Genomic DNA, 18,162 nt, shown 5'->3' with positions numbered 1-18,162 from the left:
GACCTCTGTCCATGATTGTGCTCTCTATCCAATTTAATAATCTTTTCATGATCCAAAGGAAATCTCATCCCCTCCCTAGGGGGGCGTGTTTAAACACTCTCAACTTCCTATCCCACTACTTTCCTTCTCACAATTGGCAGACAATCTGGTTGGCCTAACTAGGGTTATCCATCTATCCACTAGTTGGGGGAACACAGGGCATCTTAATAATGCCACCAAGACTACACACAAGGTGGAGAAATAATTTCCCCAAAGCAAGGGAAGGAGTGGATGCTATGGCCAAAGGATGCAAACTCCCTGGCATGGTACACATGATCCATCACGACAGGACACTAACTCCTCAATAGGTTCTTCTACCCCCTCTTTCTTCATAGCCAGTGTCACATACGCTGGCTTCTCTCACATCAACATACTTTTACACTACCTGATCCCTCTGCTTGCACTGCCATTCCACTTACTTGGCTTGATCCGCTCAAGCTTGATTTTCAAGACTCAGGTCAATCATCATTTCTTTAGAAAGTCTTCTCTAACGAAAATCCCTCTTTTTCCCTCTCTCCAGCCAGGTTGGATACTCTTCTCATGTGCTCCCATACCGCCCAAATACCGTTATCATGATGTGTTCCAATTGTTTGTATACTTGTCTGTGTCCCCATAGACTGTGGGCAGGGCAACGTCTAATTCACCTTAGAATTGTTAATGCTTAGTTCAGCACAAGTATATACAAGACATTGTTTTTTAAATGTATGAAACCAATCTTTTTTTTTTTTTTTTTTCTTTTGAGATGGAGTCTCACTCTGTGGCCTAGGCTGGAGTGCAGTGGTGCGATCTTCCCTGCAACCTCCGCCCCCTGGGTTCAAGCAATTCTCCTGCCTCAACCTCCCTAGTAGCTGGGATTACAGGTGTGCACTACCACGCCTGGCTAATTTTTGTATTTTTAGTAGAGACAAGGTTTCTCCATGTTGGCCAGGCTGGCCTCAAATTCCTGACTTCGGGTGATCCGCCGCCTCGGCCTCTCAAAGTGCTGGAATTACAGGTGTGAGCCACTGTGCCTGGCCTCCATTACTTACTATTAAGTCCAAGTATGTGCACAGTTCTCTGTAGGCCAGTGCTGAGAAATAACAAGTCAACGTTTTCAAATCTCTTTTCATCTGTTGCTTACTAAAACAAATTTTTTACATCATTACCATACTGGTGTTTAGATGTCACACTATTTTTGCATTGGTGTATTATGTGGGGCCTGCTTCCTGAGCCACAGGGCAGTATCGTATCTCCATCTTCTTTGTTGATTCCTGTCAGCTTTAGGCAGAGTGGCCTTTGTGGACTTGGTACAGAAAATAACATTCTCAGGTCCATGTGCTTGCACTCTGCAGCCAACTGGTATCAGACCATCTGGTCAATCTAACAGCCTCTCTGCATTCAGTTTGTCACCATTTCTATCTTCTAGTGTCATCTGCAACATGCGGCTAGTAATGCCTACCTAGAATTAAATGTGAAAATAGACATAAAGTATCCAGTATAGGGTCTGCCACAGAGTATGTATTTGCCTAGTGAGTTGTTCTGCACATGCAGGGGAAGGCCTTATTTCTACTGAGCCGTGAGACACAGGAACACTTGCGAGGGTGAAAAAACAAGATGCAGCAGAGATTGCAGTTGCTTAATTAAATTCATTCCTCCCTTCATTTTGGAAAGAAGATTTTTAAGGGCATCAATGTGCCAAGTTAAGATTATAGTTCCCAGCTCTGCGAGGTCATGATGCTACATTCGAGTCTGTAAGATGTAGTTAGAAGGTTTTGTGTGGGGCTTCCAGAAAGGCTCTTTCTAAAATAAGGATGTGATGGCTGGAGCTCCAACTACTATTTTGGCCCATAAGGCAGATTTGTGGACGGAAGCGAGGCTGTGCGGATGACAGAGCCGAACGAGTTTGGCTACCTTCCTCCCACTTTCTTCTATGACAGAGGGGAAAAGTCCTTCGTGGGTTTAGGATACTGGAATCTGGGGGTTTCTGTTACACGCAGGCAAGCCCCGTCAGCCACTCTGTAAACTGCTGAGCCTTGCCCTCACCCAGATTCTGCTCCTCGGATTTCTCTGAATCACCTGGGGCCGCGATGCCGTAAGAGTTGGGCCGCCAGAACCAGGAGAAGCAGGGGGAACAACACAGGAAGCAGGCCGGGAGAGAGGCGGCCAGACGTCTGGTTCAGTCCGCGCTGCTCCAGGGCTCTCCTGGCTCTTCCTCCTTCACTCGTCTCGACCCAGCGGCCGGGGAGCTCGAGGAGCCAGCTCCGCCGCCGTCCTTCTTGGCCCGCGCCGTCCCCTAGCCGTCCTCGCGCCGTTCGCTTCCCCAGGGTCCCCTTTCCGCACCCGCACCATCCCCTCAGCCTCCCTCACGGTTCCCTCACCGCCCGCGCCTGTTCGAAAAAGCCCAGAACCGCCGCTCTCGTCACGGTCCGCTTCAGGCCGCCATTGGCCGGCACACGTCACGTGCGGCGTCTGGCGGCTGACATTGGCTGGCGAGCGGGCGCGCTGAGGGCAGCGCAGGGGACGCGGCCTCAGCAGGGGCGCCCCGTCGCGGGGAGCAGCCTAGGCGCTCGCCGGAGGACGCTGTCCGGCGGGCGGGGCCGGGATCCCTCTGCCTCCTGGGCGCGTCGGGAGCAGCGGGGATCGGTGCCGCGCCGTGAGGGTGCGCAGAGGCTGCCCTAGAGCCCGCTACCCACAGACCCTCCGCGGGGCAGCGTCTCCGGGCCGGCCGCGCCCTGGTCTGCCGGCCGCAGACGACGTGCGACACGGACGGCGCGTCCTGCTGACCCCAGCCGGCGCCGAGGGCTTGGAATCCCGAGCGGGAAAAGGTTCGGAATTTGCAGCTAGTTTAGCCGCACACTCAGTATGGCTGTTTCAGATTTGTTTTTTTAAACGTCTAGTTATTAAGTGATACGTGGTTGGAGGCAAATCATTGAGGGTCGTGAGCTTGAAACTAAAGTGTAAAGGTCTTGGATTTGAGGATCTCACATTCAGATGTCTGCAGGGACCAGGCTGGGAGATGCTGGGAGAACCCCCACGTTCTGGGATGGCGAGCGCCTCTCAACTGCCGCTCAGAGCGATCTCAGATTTTTCATGAGAAAGTTGAATGTCGGGTTTTTTATGTGAAATCTCTTAATTTGTAAATGTTGGCGATCAATTAAAAAAAGAAAGAGAGAAACACTGGAAGCCAAACAAAAGACATTTATAAGCCGGTTCTAGTCTGCCAGTTTGTGCCCTCTAATTTAAATCTAATTCTGCCACTAAATTAGTCACGTGACCTTGACCAAGTCACTTATCTCTCGGACATGCATTCTCAATATGGCTGATATTGCTTATGTTCTTAGGGGGGCAAAAAGATCGTAGATATTACCGTTCTTTGTGGCCTTCCAAAGAGCCTCAAAACAAGCAGATATACATTATACCTATGGCATTGAAATTGTATGGGGTTGGCAGATTCGGAAATAAAATGTCTAAAACGTCTCCTGGGAGGAGAGGGGGGAAATCAAGAAAAGGTTGAGAAACACTGCTTTAGGGAGGTGGATAAGCAGATGATCCTGCGATAGTTGTGTATGTGGAAGGATTAAAATATACTGGCATTCATAGACTGAGAGCTGGAAAACTCCGAGAGGTCATCTTATAAAAGTTCCTTGCCAGGCACTGTTAACATACACACATACAGGTACATACATGTATACACACATACATATGCCCACACAGTTTTATTTGATCTCCACAACAAAGTGTCATTTCATTTACTGTATGGGAAAACAAGCTCAGAGCGTTTGGGTGACTTGCCACAGTCAGAACTATTAATATTAAATGGAAGAACTGGGATTTAAATCCAAGTCTATATGGCTCCAAAACCACCCACTCATCCTGTTGGTTCCCAGCTTGTCCAGTTGTGTCTGAACCTCTTAGTGCACAAGAATTCCACCTTGTGGCTTTTTAAAAATGCAAAAATCTCCGCTCCCACTCCAGAAATGAGGATTCGGTATCAGGGACAGGACTGGAGGATCTGCATTTTCACACCCTTCTAGGATGATTCCCATATTGGTGACCCAGGGACCATTTTAAGAATGATTGTTCTAGTCTAATTTCCCACCCAACCCCAAAGGCTTTGTGGGGTTGTACCCAAGGGGCTCAAATTTCTCCTCCCAAACAGAGATTCCGTCTCCTTTTGCAGACAAGTGACCATTCAAGCTTTGGAAGGAAATCTTTTGTTGGAGAAAACCAAGGTTTAGGAGACAGCACCCTATGCTGTGGAACAGCTTTCATTTTGAGACGGTCCTGACAGTTTTGCTGTGCTTTTGTAAATAGGAGTTTCCTTCTGTGCTATTCTGATCCTCCTTGAAAACTAGGTTCAAGGCATTTATTTGAAAGTTACTATTAAACTTTTATTATTTATTTATTTTGAGACAGGGTCTCACTCTGTCACCCAGTCTGGTCTCATACTCCTGGGCTTAAATTAATCCTTGACCTCCTGTAGTGCTGGGATTACAGGTACAAACCACCACACCCGACCTCACAATGCTCTTAAAAGCACATCCTTTTTCTATTTTTTTTTTTTAATTATACTTTATGTTCTAGGGTACATGTGCACAACGTGAAGGTTTGTTACATATGTATACATGTGCCATATCGGTGTGCCGTACCCATTGACTCGTCATTTACATTAGGTATATCTCCTAATCTATCCCTCCCCGTCCCCCCACGCCATGACAGGCCCCCGTGTGTGATGTTCCCCTTCCCGAGAAGCACATCCTTTTTCTTTCTCTCTCTCTCTCTCTTTTTATTTATTTATTTGTTTATTTTAAGTTTGAAACAGGGTCTCGCTCTGGTGCCCAGGCTGGAGTGCAGTGGTGCAATCTCAGCTCACTGCATCCTCAACCTGCCAGGCTCAAGCAATCCTCCCACCTCGGCTTCTCAAGTAGGTGGGATTACTGCTGTGTGCCACCACGCCCAGCTACTCTTTTGTGTTTTTCATAGACATGGGGTTTCGCCATGTTCCCCAAGCTGGTCTTGAACTCCTGGGCTCAAGTAATTTCCCGCCTCGGACTCCTGAAGTGCTGGGATTACAACTGTGAGCCACCGTCCCCAGCCTGGACATTCTTTTTCAAAACCAACAACTGCCTCAAAGTCCAGACATTTTCTTTGTTCTAAATTAAGCAGTATAGAGGATGTGAAAATGTATACATTGAAATGTTTCTTCAGAATCATGTTTTATGTAATTTACTTATATATTTCTTTTTCTAAAAATGATGTAAGTTGAGTAATCAAAATATTTCTTTGCAGTTATTATCTGGATCGTTTCGTGTACCTAATGTGGTGTTACTGAAAAAGTTGTATTTCATTTTTCTGGTTTCTGTGGTGGCAACGTGGGATACAGGAAATAAAGTGGGTTTAAGGAAGAACTGGTGTTCTAATCCCAATTCTAGTACTTTCTAGTTATATGACTTTGGGCCGGTGACATCCTCTCCGATTCTCAGTTCTTCCTCTCTGATTCTCACTTTACGAATCTTTAAAATGGGGACCGTGCCTCCAGGGTTGTGACATTTATATGAGACAGCATGTGTAAAGCCCTAGTAGAGTGCTAAGCACAGCTATATTCTGTTAATATTAATTTTTTTCCTCTCTCACTCTCTTCAGAGCAAACTTATGAGTTCCTATCCTGCTGTAATATTTAAGATCATTTTCATTTCCAAAAAGATGCATTTTCTGGAGCACTTAACTATATGTGAGACATTTAAAATTTCATAAAAATATAGCGGGCCATCTTTTTAAAAAACTTTGCTGAGAAAACTAAGGGCAAATTGACTATCTAGTTTCTTACCAGGTTTTGCTCTCTATGACCAAAATCATCCATTTGTTAATTCAGCAGATATTTATTAACACTTATTATGTGCCAGGCAGTATGGTACATGTAGACAATATAACTGTAAAGAAGACAGACAAGGTCCCTAACCTAAAAGAAATTATATAAGAAAAAGATAGTAAGCAAATAAAGTAATTACAGATTTTAATAAATGCTTAAACAGTAAAACTGAATAATGTCAATGAATTTAACATGGTGAAAAAATACGTTCCTCACTGAGTTTAAATTTGTGAAAAAATATTAGGAGATTATTTTAAACTCTTAAGTCTCAATTAAGATTTTGAAATGTGTCTTCAGTGAAAGGTATTAGTAAAAACTAATTTTTAAAGTTTATTTTAGTCATTTGAGTAGTAACAATAACAAAATAATAATAATAGAATAAATAACATAAAGGAAAAAAGTCAGCCATATTCCCTTCATTAGTATTTTGGTCAATCTGCTTCAGTTTGTGTATATTTATTTTTACATACTTGTACACAGTTTTGTATTTTACTTCCTTTAAACTGTAAAAATTTTTACCATTTTTACCATTAAAAAGTTGATTTTTAATACATTGCCAAGATAATGTTCTGCAGCTAATCCCAACACATATCTTTTCTAACTCCTTTTACCTGAAGACTCCTAGGTGCTGACCATCCTGACTTGGGTAATTTATAATATTCACTGTCATCATTACTATTATTTCTTGAACACTTCTTATGTTTCTGATACTTTATATCAGTGGTCTACCTGAACAAGGTCTCCTTCACCATGTCCATTGAACATTGTTATTGGATGGCTATCTCTTTCTTTCTACCTCATAGTTGAGTTAGTATTTTCAGCCCCCGTGCTGACTGATCTCTACATCTTCCTTCATTCTATATGCCTATTTTGTAAAAGTTCTGTCATGCCTCCAGCATAATCAGCCTTATCATGTACGAATCAACTGACTCTAGTTCAGTGTTTTCTTTCCTTTGAGCAAAAGCTCTTTGGAAACAGAGATAATAAGCAAGGACCACAGGGAGGTTTTCTTCTCTCTGTGGTTAGTTGCATTTGTTGCCTGGTGCACATGGGGAAAGTACTGTCATTAGATCATTTTCTTCTGTTCCATGTGATGCTGCTGTTTAGATAGTTCAAAACAGGGAAAACAGAGCCCTGCTAATTGCTTGTGGATTTTTAAAGTGTGAATGCCCTTAATAGCTTAAATTCTTTTTTTTTTTTTTTTTTTTTTTTTTTTTTTTTTGAGATGGAGTCTCGCTGTGTCACCCAGGCTGGAGTGCAGTGGTGCGATCTCGGCTCACTGCAAGCTCCGCCTTCTGTGCTCATGCCATTCTCCTGCCCCAGCCTTCCGAGTAACTGGGATTACAGGCGCCTGCCACCACGCCTGGCTGATTTTTTGTATTTTTAGTAGAGATGAGATTTCAACATGTTAGCCAGGATAGTCTTAATCTCCTGACCTCGTGATCCACCCGCCTCGGCCTCCCAAAGTGCTGGGATTACAGGCGTGAGCCGCCGTACCCGGCCTAATAGCTTAAATTCTTATAAAGAGATTGTAGAATAATTGTACTTTTAGCCTACACCTTCTAAATTCTGTTTTCTAAGTGATTATTACTTGGATCCGTGGTAGACCTCCTATGTAGACAAACCAACTTAAAAATCCCTCAAATTTGTAAAGATGTAGATAAAACTGAACTGTCTTTATTAAATTCTAGGTCTTCTGTTGCCAGCCAGTTTTAACTTAATACTACATTGTTTATTTTGTTACTCAAATTGTTTCTACTTTTGTCATTGGGAGCTCTTTCAGTTGCTTCTGCATCTTTTTGACATTCTCATCCATCCCTGTGTTTTGAGTACTTCCCTACTTTTCTGGCACTACGTGATGCTCCAGACTCATCTTGTATATTCCCTGCTCTAGCCCTAAAATTAATCATTTCAACCAAGGATCCCTGGTTCCTTTTATTGGAAAATAGTATTAGAAACCAGATTTGCTCTGATATGCTTATCACTCTTGGAGTGCCATTGCTTTTAGGCCGTTGTCAGTGAACATAGGTAGGAACTATATGTATGTATATTAACTTGTGTATGCATACACATTTTTATTTCTATTTTTACTTATCAGTGTCTATATTAAGCCAAAGAGAATTTCACCCTGATGTCTTAGAATCTAACTGAGAACTACACAGTTTATTCTAACCTTTCCTCCTTATTTATCCATAACCTCCCAGTCCATAGTGAGAAATCTGGCTCCTACCATTCACCATGCTTTTACTTATTTTTTCAGTTCCAGTATACAGGTACAGCAGTATCAGAACTGTTAACCCATACTTCCATAAAAACCAATTATAGAATGGTGCTTATGTACAAGGCTTTTTGTTGTTGTTGATTTCTCTTACAGTTTCCATTCATTTCCAAAGTTTCTTACACTCCATCCTCCCCATCCCCTTCAGTGAGATTATGTCATGTCATGCATTTATTATACAAGCATGCCTCAGAAATACTGCTGGTTGGTTCCAGACCACCACAATAAAGTGAATATCACAATGAGGCAAGTCACACAAATTTTCTGGCTCCCCAGTGCCTTTAATAGTTATGTTTTCACTAGACTGTAATTTATTAAATGTGCAGTAGCATTAGGTGTAAAAAATGTATATATGTTAATTTTAAAATATTGCCAAAAAATACTAAGGATCAACTGAGCCTCCAGTGAGTCGTAATCTTTTTTGGTTTAGGGTCTTGCCTCAGTGGTGATGGCTGCTGACTGATCAGGATAGACTTCTGCTGAAAGCTGGGTTGGCTGTGACCGTTTCTTAAAATAACAATGACGTTTACTGCATCAGTTGACTCTTCTTTCATGAAAGATTTTTCTGTAGCATGTGATGCTCTTTGATAGCACTTTGCCCACAGTGGAACTTCTTTCAAAACTGGAGTCAGTCCTCTTAAACCCTGCCACTGCTTTATCAACCAAGTTCAAGGAATATTCTAAATCCTTTGTTTTCAGTTCATCAGAGTGCAGCATCTTCACTAGATGTAGATTCTCTATCAAGAAATCACTTTCTTTACTCATCTGTAAAAAGCAGTCCCTCGGGGCCGGGCGCGGTGGCTCAAGCCTGTAATCCCAGGACTTTGGGAGGCCGAGACGGGCGGATCACGAGGTCAGGAGATCGAGACCATCCTGGCTAACACGGTGAAACCCCGTCTCTACTAAAAAATACACAAAAACTAGCCGGGCGAGGTGGCGGGCGCCTGTAGTCCCAGCTACTTGGGAGGCTGAGGCAGGAGAATGGCGTGAACCCGGGAGGCGGAGCTTGCAGTGAGCTGAGATCCGGCCATTGCGCCCCTGCCCGCGCGACAGAGCGAGACACTGCCTCAAAAAAAAAAAAAAAAAAAAAAAGCAGTCCCTCATTCATTTAAGTTGTATCATGAAATTGCAGCAATTTAGTCATATTTTCAGCTCGACTTCTAATTCTACTTCTCTTGCTGTTTACACTACATGTACAGATACTTCCTCCACTGAAGTCTTGAACCTCTCCAAATCATCCATGAGTGCTGGAATCAGCTTCTTCCTAACTCCTGTTAATGTTGGTATTTTGACCTCCTCCCATGAACTGCAAATGTCCTTCATTTGTGATTCATAAAGGAAAGTTCCTGTTACTATCCATCCTTGCCAGTACTTTGATATTGCTAGTTAGATGTGTAATGGTACATACTATGGTTTTAGTTTGCACATCCCCTATACTGAGCATCTTTTCACATACTTATTTGCCATCTATATGTTTTCAGCAAGGTATCTGTTCAGATCCTGTGCCCATGTTTTTTAGTAGAAAATTTAAAATATAGTATCAAAGTTTTATTTATAATTTTAAAATAATTATACATTTCGAACAATACAGAGATGTATAAAGGGAATAAAATAGGGTATACTCTTCCTCTTTGCTCCACACCTAAATCTCTGAAAATGACTCCCCCCATCTCTACAAAAAATACAATAAATTAGCTGGATGTAGTGGTGTGCGCCTGTAGTCCCAGCTGCTCAGGAGGCTGGGGTGGGAAAAACACCTGAGCCCACGAGGTCAAGGCTGCAGTGAGCCGTGATCGCACCACTGCACAGCAGCTTGGGTGACAGAGTGAGACCCTGTCTCAAAAAAATAAAAACTCATCAGCAAACCAAAGATCATGTAGCTTTTCTCCTATTTTTTTTCTAGAAGTTTAATAGTTTCTGCATTTACATTTAGGTCCAAGATACATTTTGAGTTAATTTTTATGTAAGGTGTGAGTGAGGTTGAAATCACTTCATATAAACATCCAGATGTCTTACATCATTTGTTGAAAAAACTTTTCTTTCTCCATTGGATTGTCTTTGCACCTTTTTCAAAAATTAGTCGACTATATTTTTCTGCGTCTATTTCCAATCTCTCTATTCTGTTCCATTAATTGAGGTGTCTAATGTTTTGCCCCTCTATATTTATTGTTGTAGCTTTATATTAAGTCTTGAAATCAAGTCATGTAAATCCTGCAACTTTGTTCTTCTTTTCCTGAATGGAATTGGCTATTCTAGCACCTTTCCCTTTTTATATAAATTTTAGAACAAGCTTGTTTATGTCTACAAAATACCTGGCTGGGATTTCAATATGAATTTTATTACACCTATAGATCAACTTGGAAAGAATTAGCATCTTTACTATGTTATCTTTCAATCAAGAACACAAAGTATTTCTTCATTTATTTAGATTTACTTTAAGTTCCAGGGTTATGTGCAGGATGTGCAAGTTTTTTACATAGGTAAATGTGTGCTATGGTAGTTTGCTGCACAGATCAACCCATCACCCAGGTATTAAGCCCAGCATTAGCTGTTCTTCCTGATGCTCTTCCTCCCCCGACCCCCGACAGGTCCCAGTATATGTTGTTCCCCTCTATGTGTCCATGTTTTCTCATCGTTCAGTTCCCACTTACAAGTGAGAACACGTGGCCTGAGTCAATTTACCGAGGATGACTTTGTATCTTGCAACCTTGTGAAACTTACCTATGCAGGAGTTATTCAGTAGAGTCTTTGGGGTTTTCTGCATCCATAGACAACCATGAAAGACAATTATGTTGTCTATGAATAAAGAGAGCTTTCTTTCTTTCCAATCTGTATACCTTTCTCTTTTTTCTTATTACACTTAGCTAGGACTTTTAATATGAAGTTGAATAGAAGTGGTGAGAGAGCACATCTTGCCTTGTTCCTGATTTAAGGGGGAAACATCAAGTCTCTCACTGTTAAGTATGATATTAACTGTGACTTTTTAAATATAGTCTCTATTAGGTTGAGGAAATTCTTTACCTAGTTTTGGTATTAGGTTAATGCTAGCCTTACAGAATGAATTGGGAGGTGATCCCTACTCTTCTACTTTCTGGGAGAGATGATAGAATTGGTATTATTTCTTCCTTAAATGTTTGGTAGAATTCACCAGTGAAACCATCTGAGTCTGTTATTTTCCTTTTTGGGGAAGTTTCTTTTCTAATTTCACTACTAATTTTATGACTTTTTCAGATGTAGGACTGTTCATTATCTATATCCCCTTGAGGGAGTTTTTGTAGTTTGTGCACTTGAAGGAATTGGTCCATTTTATATAAATAATCACATTTATTGGCACAGATTTACTCATAGTATTCCTTTATTATCTTTTTGCTGTGCATGGGATTAATAGTGCTAACCTCTCTTTTATTCTTGATACTGGCAATTTGTGTCTTCACCCTTTTTTTTTTTTTTTTTTCTTGGTTAGTGGCCTGTCATTTTCTTCCTTCTTGCTTTAGGTTTAAATTAGTTTTCCTTAGTTTCCCAAGGAGGAAGCATAGGTTATTGATTTTAGGTCTTTCTTCTTTTCTAAAATACGCTTTTACTGCTATAAGTTTCTCTCTAAACATTACTTTAGCAGCATCCCATAAATTTTGATGTTGTGTTTTTAAAAATTACTTTGATTGTAAAATACACATAACAAAATTTATTATCTTAACCATTTTAAGTGTACATTTCAGTGCTATTAAGTACATTCACACTGTTGTGCAATATATATATGTATACACTTTAACTTTTACTTAGTTCAAAATATTTTTAAATTTCTCTTGAGACTTCTTAACCTATGTGTTATTTAGAATTAGAAGTGTGTTGGGTATTTTTCAGATATTTCCAATTACCCAACTGTCTTTCAGCTATTGATTTCAGTTTAATTCTGGTGTGGTCTAAAAATATACTTTGTATTATTTCTCTTCTTTTACATTTGTTCAGGTGTGTTTTATGTCCCAGATTGTGTTCCATCTTGGTGACTGTTCCATGTGCTCTTCTGTTGTTGGATGGAATGTTCTATATTTATAAATTAGATCAACTTAGTTGATAGTGCTGTTCAAGTCATCTCTATCCTTACTGATTTTTCTGCCTGCTTAATCAGTTACTGAGAGAAGGATGTTGAAGCCTCAACTATAAATACAAATATATAGTGGGTTTGTCTATTTCTCCTTTAGTTTTTGCCTTGAATTAATGAAGTTAATATTTTTAGTTCTTGCAATTGGATGTATGATCAATTTTGAGTTAATTTTTATATGTGATAATAAGAGATTGAGGCTCATGTTTTTGCCATATGGATTTTCAGTTGTTCCAGCACCCTTTGTTGGAAAGACTATACTTTGTCTACCTCATTATCTTTACATTTTTGTCAAAAATTATTTGTCCAGTAGATGTAGGTATATTGTTTTTCATTCTGTTGTTCCTTTACTCTGTTTTTAAGCTGCTACCTCACTCGTTTTATTATTGTAGCTTGAAATCAGGTGGTGGTGTTCTGACAACTTTTTCTTCTTTTTCAAAGTTCTTTTGGCTAATGTGCTCCTTTGCACTTCCATATAAGTTTTATTTTATTTTTTATTTTTCATAGAGACATGGTCTCACTCTGTTGCCCAGGCTGGAGTGCAGTGGCAGAATCATAACTCATTGCATCTTCGAACTCCTGGACACAAACGTCAGCCTCCTGGCTTAACCTCCCAAGTACCTGGACCACAGGTGCACACCACCACAATCTGCTAATTTTTATTTGTATTTTTTCGTAGAGGTGGAGTCTTGCTGTGTTGCACAGGCAGAGTGCAGTGGTGCAGTCATAACTCACTTCAGCTTCAAACTCCTGTGCTCAAGAAGTCTTCCCGCCTCAGCCTCCCAAGTAGCTGGGAGTACAGGCACACACCACCACACCCTACTAATTTTTATTTGTATTTTTTGTAACGATGGGGCTCTCACTATGTTGGCCAAGCTTGTCTTGGACTCCTGGCCTCAAGCAATCCTTCTACCTTGGCCTCCCAAAGCTCTTGGATTACAGGTGTGAGCCACCACTCCTGGCCCATATAAGTTTTAGAATTGGCTTGTCCGTTTCTACAAAAAGCCTTATGGGATTTTTGGTGGGATTGTGATCTACAAATTATGATGGAGAGAACTGATGTCTTAACATGTAGTCTTCTGAACTGTAAACACAGTAGATCTTGCTATTTATTTAGGTTCTCTTCAATTTTTCTTAGTAGTATTTTATAGTTTTCAGTGTACAAGCCTTTCATATCTTTTGTCAGATGTATGCCTAAATATTTCATACTTTTTGATGTTGTTGCAAATGTGTTTTAAATTTCAATTGCATTATTCATCTCTATTACATAAAGTGATTAATTTTTATATATTGATCATATTTACCACAACCTTGCTAAATTAGCTTACTATTTTTGTAGATTTTTTGCAGATTTCACTGGATGTTCTGCATAGTTGAGCATGACATCTCTGGGTAAACATAATTTTACATCTTTGTTTTCAATATGGAAGCCTTAGATTTATTTTTCTTGCATTATTGCTCTGGCTAGAACTTAATACTATGTTGAACACAAGTAGTAAGAGTGGGCCAGGCGCGGTGGCTCAAGCCTGTAATCCCAGCACTTTGGGAGGCCGAGACGGGTGGATCACGAGGTCAGGAGATCGAGACCATCCTGGCTAACATGGTGAAACCCCGTCTCTACTAAAAAATACAAAAAACTAGCTGGGCAAGGCAGCGGGCGCCTGTTGTCCCGGCTACTCGGGAGGCTGAGGGAGGAGAATGGCGTAAACCCAGGAGGCGGAGCTTGCAGTAAGCTGAGATCCGGCCATTGCACTCCAGCCGGGGCAACAGAGCGAGACTCCGTCTCAAAAAAAAAAAAAAAAGTAGTAAGAGTGGACATATGTGTCTGCAGAGGGAAAAACAATACTTTGAATGAAAACCCAACCTATCAAAATTTGTGAGCCACACCTTGAGCCTTGTTGAGAGGGAATGCAAAACTGGTCCAGTATTTGAAGTTTAGGCAGTATAATCACCATTATAAGCTAAAGAAAAACGTTACAGGATTTTATCAATTAGTGCTGAAAAGAAAATTGGCATACCTTGACACCCATTCATTATTTTTTTAAAACTCTCAGAAAATGAAAGAATAAAATAGAACTGCCTCAACTTGAAAAAGACATCTTTTTCTTACAGAACTTGCAGAAATACAGTCAAAATTTAGTTTAAATTCATAGAAGTATTATTGTTTTTATATATCAATCTTGTATTCTGTCACCTTCCTGAACTTACTAGTTCTAATAGTTTTTTAAGTAGATTCCTTAGAATTTTCTATATACAGATTCACATCATTTGCAAAAATAGTTTTACTTCTTCCTTTTCAATATGGAAACATTTTATTTCATTTTCTTACATTATTACACTGGCTGGAACCTCCATTACAGTGTTGAATAATGCTAATGAGAGTATATATTCTTATTTCTGATCTTAGGCAGGAAGCCCTAAGTTTTTCACCATCAGGTGTGATGTTAATTGTGGGTTTTTCAAAGATGCTCTTTATCAGGCTGAGGAAATTTGTTTATAAACTTAGTTTACTGAGTATTTTTATCCTGAGAAGACAGATTTTCGCAGATGCTTTTTCTCTATTGAGATGGTCATGTGGTTTTTGACATTTATTCTATTAATATGAGGTATTACATTAATTGATTTTTGAATGTTAAACCAACCTTGCATTCCTGAAATAAATACAAGTTGGTCATGGTGAATATTCTTTTTTTATGTTGTTGGATTCAGTTTGCTAATTTTTTTTTAGGATATTTGCATCTATATTCATATATATATTGGTCTTTGGTTTTCTTGTGATGTCTTTTTCTCATTTTGGTATCAGTGTAATACCGTGCTCACTGATTGCATTCTAACATGTTTGCTCCTCCTCTTTTTTTGAAAGAGTTTGAGAAGGATCGGTGTTAATTCTTTTCTAAATGTTTGATGGAACTCATCAGTGAAGCCTGGCTTTTTTTTGTGGAAAGGTTTTGAAATAGTAGCTCAATTTCTTTACTTGTTAGGGGTTTCTTCAGATTTTCTATTTCTTCTTGAGGCATTTTTTGATATTTTGTACCTTTACGGGAATTTATTTTACCTTCATTACCTGTTTATCTGCATACTTTTTGTCACAGTATTTTCTTATAATTCTTTTCATTACTGTATTTGGTTATAACATTCCCTTTTTCATTTCTGATTTAGTAATTTGAGTCTTCTCTCTTCATTGGTCAGTCTAACTAAAAAGTTGTCCATTTTGTTTCTCTTTTCAAAGAAACAACTTTTGGTTTCATTGCTGTTCTCTATTGTTTTACATTTTACTATTTTATTTATTGCCACCTTAATCTTTTTTATTTCCCACTTTCTTAGTCTGTGTTGTGTTGCAATAACAATACCATGCACTGGGAAATTTCTAACGAAAAGTCTTATGTTTTACATTTCTGGAGGCTGAGAAGTTCAAGGTTAAGAGGCCCATATGTGATGAGGGCCTTCTTGCTGCATCACCAATGGCAGAAGGCAGAAGGGCATAAAAGCATGTGTATTAGAAAAGAAAGGGGTCAAACTCATCCTTTTATTAGGAACTCACTCTTCTGATAACAGCACTAATCCATTTACGAAGGCAGAGCCTCGTAAAGGTCCTCTTAGAGACCTATTAAAGGTCCCGTCTCTCAATACTGTTGCATTAGAGATTAAGTTTCCAACACAGGAACTTTGGGGTATACATTCAAGCATACCTCCTACCTTTTGCTTGTTTGAGGGTTTATTTTGCTCTTCTTTTTCCAGTTACTTAAGGTGGAAGGTTGGGTTATTGATTGAGATCTCTCTTCTTTTCTAGTATGCACTTGTAGCTATAAGTTTCCCTCTGTGTACTGCCATAACTTCATTCCCTAAGTTTTGGTATTGTGTATGTTTGTTTTCAGGCAACTCAAAATATTTTAGATTTTTCCACTGTATGTTTTTCTTTGACCTTCACCCATTAGTTATTTAAAGATGTGTTTAAATATTGTTTAACTGGTATATATTTATGACTTTTCCACATTTTCTCTATGTTGTTGAATTTTAAGTTAATTTCATTATGATCAGAGAGCATATGTTGTGATTTCATTCTTTTTTAATGTATTGAGGCTTGTTTTATGGCCTGGCATATGGGCATATGGTCTACCTTGGAGAGTGTTCCATGTGCACTGAGTGTATATTCTGCTGTTGTTGGGTCTGGAATTTTCTTTAGATGTCTGTTCTGCAAAAGGAGTAATTATGCAAAATGATCCCCAAATGCTGAAAGAGCTGAGAAACCAGAGAAGGAGGCAGACAGATCCGGTTTGTTGGTATTGGTGGATTTATTGAGGGCACTTACAGAAGTGTGGTCTTTGGTGGCCACAAGACAGGTGGATATCTGTACTGTTGCTCTCCAGACCCAAGGCTTATATACCATAGGGAAAGGGTATGCATACTCTAGCAAAACAAAGGCAACCCTCCAGAATAGTCAAGAATGCTAAATGCATTATAGCCTATAATTTATGTGATAACATCAAGGTCACTTTGTTCTAAAAGCAGGAGTAGATGTTCTTACACTAGGGATAGTAAATAAAGTGGGAATTAGGAGACATTTACAGGACTGGGGCAAGTCAGAAGTCAATATGGTGGACTAGCATCCAAGATGGAATTACTTTTGTCTCCATAGCATCACTTAGGATTATATAATTCATTGTGTTCTTCTGTTTTCTTGTTGATCTTCTGTTTTGTTTTTCCATCCATTATTGAAAATAAGGTATTGAAGTCTCCAACTATTGTTGAATTGTCTATTTCTCCCATCAATTTTGTACGTTTTTATTTTATGTCTTTTGGAACTCTGTTCTTAGGTGCACAATGTTTGTAATTATTATATCTTCCTTATTAATTGACTGTCAGCATGATAAAGTGTCCTGTTGTCTCAAAACAATTTTTGTCTTAAACAGTATTTTGTGTGATATTAATATTGCAATATCAGCACAATTTTGATTACTTCTTGCATGGTATATCTATCTCCATCTTTTTACTTTGAGTCTATTCCTGTCTTTAAATCTAAAATGTGTCTCTTGTCAATAACATATAGTTGGATCATTTTTTTAATCCATTCTGCCGGGCTCTGCTTTTTGATTGGGATGTGTAATCCATTTTCATTTAATGTAATTACTGATAAATTAGGATTTATTTGCCTACCTTTTTTTATAGCTTATGTCTTTCGTGTTCCTTTATTTCTCAATTCCTGCCTTCTTTTATCTTAGGTATTTTTTATTATGCCTTTTCAAATCCCTTGTTTCTTTTCTGTATTTTTTTAGTTACGTTTTTAGTGTTTCCTCTGGGGATTACAATTGGCATCTTAATTTAAAACAGTCTATTTCAGATTGATACTTAATTTCAATAGTATGCAAAAACTTTTCCTTTAGTGTGTTTTCATTCACTTCTACCTCTTTTGTACCATTGTCATAAAATACAAATTACATCTTTATATATTATAAGCTCATTGACTCATTTTTATAATTATTGCTCTATGCAGGTATTTTTTAAAACAGGTCAAGAAAAAAGCTACATATATGTATTTTTATAATATCTATTTAGTTATCTTTATTGATGTTCTTTATCTCTTTGGATCTGAGAATCACAATGTACTGTTTTTTTTTTTTCATTTCAGCCTGAGGGATTCCCTTTACTATTTCTTCTAGGACAGGTCTGCTAGCAACAAATTCTCTCAGGTTTTGTTTTGTTTTGATCTTGAGATGTTTTAATTTCTCCTTTTTGGGGAAGGGGGCAGATTTTCTCTCTTGTCGCCCAGGCTGGAGTGCAATGGCACGATCTCAACTCACTGCAACCTCCACCTCCCAGGTTCAAGCAATTCTCCTGCCTCAGCCTCCCAAGTAGCTGGGACTACAGGCATGTGCCGCCACACCTGGCTAATTTTTTTGG

General features: G+C 39.4%; 1 protein-coding gene across 3 annotated transcripts in view; it reads left to right on the top strand.

Annotated features, from left to right (window-relative positions):
• The first annotated feature begins 2,539 nt into the window (after nucleotides 1–2,539).
• The window catches only part of LOC105498881 (protein tyrosine phosphatase domain containing 1), a 133,103-nt gene continuing 117,480 nt past the window's right edge, over nucleotides 2,540–18,162 (top strand). Inside the window, exon 1 of one of the 3 annotated variants that reach the window (XM_071077527.1) lies at nucleotides 2,540–2,843. The gene's annotated coding sequence lies outside the window, so the exon portion shown is untranslated. The remainder of the gene's footprint in view (nucleotides 2,844–18,162) is intronic. The other 2 variants (XM_011771264.3, XM_011771263.3) reach the window with 2 other exon arrangements.

The sequence above is a fragment of the Macaca nemestrina genome, chromosome 14, assembly GCF_043159975.1.
Source record: "Macaca nemestrina isolate mMacNem1 chromosome 14, mMacNem.hap1, whole genome shotgun sequence".
Classification (NCBI taxonomy): Eukaryota; Metazoa; Chordata; class Mammalia; order Primates; family Cercopithecidae; genus Macaca; species Macaca nemestrina.
The sequence above is the reverse complement of the archived record's forward strand: the minus strand, read 5'-3'. Positions and strand labels throughout refer to the sequence as shown.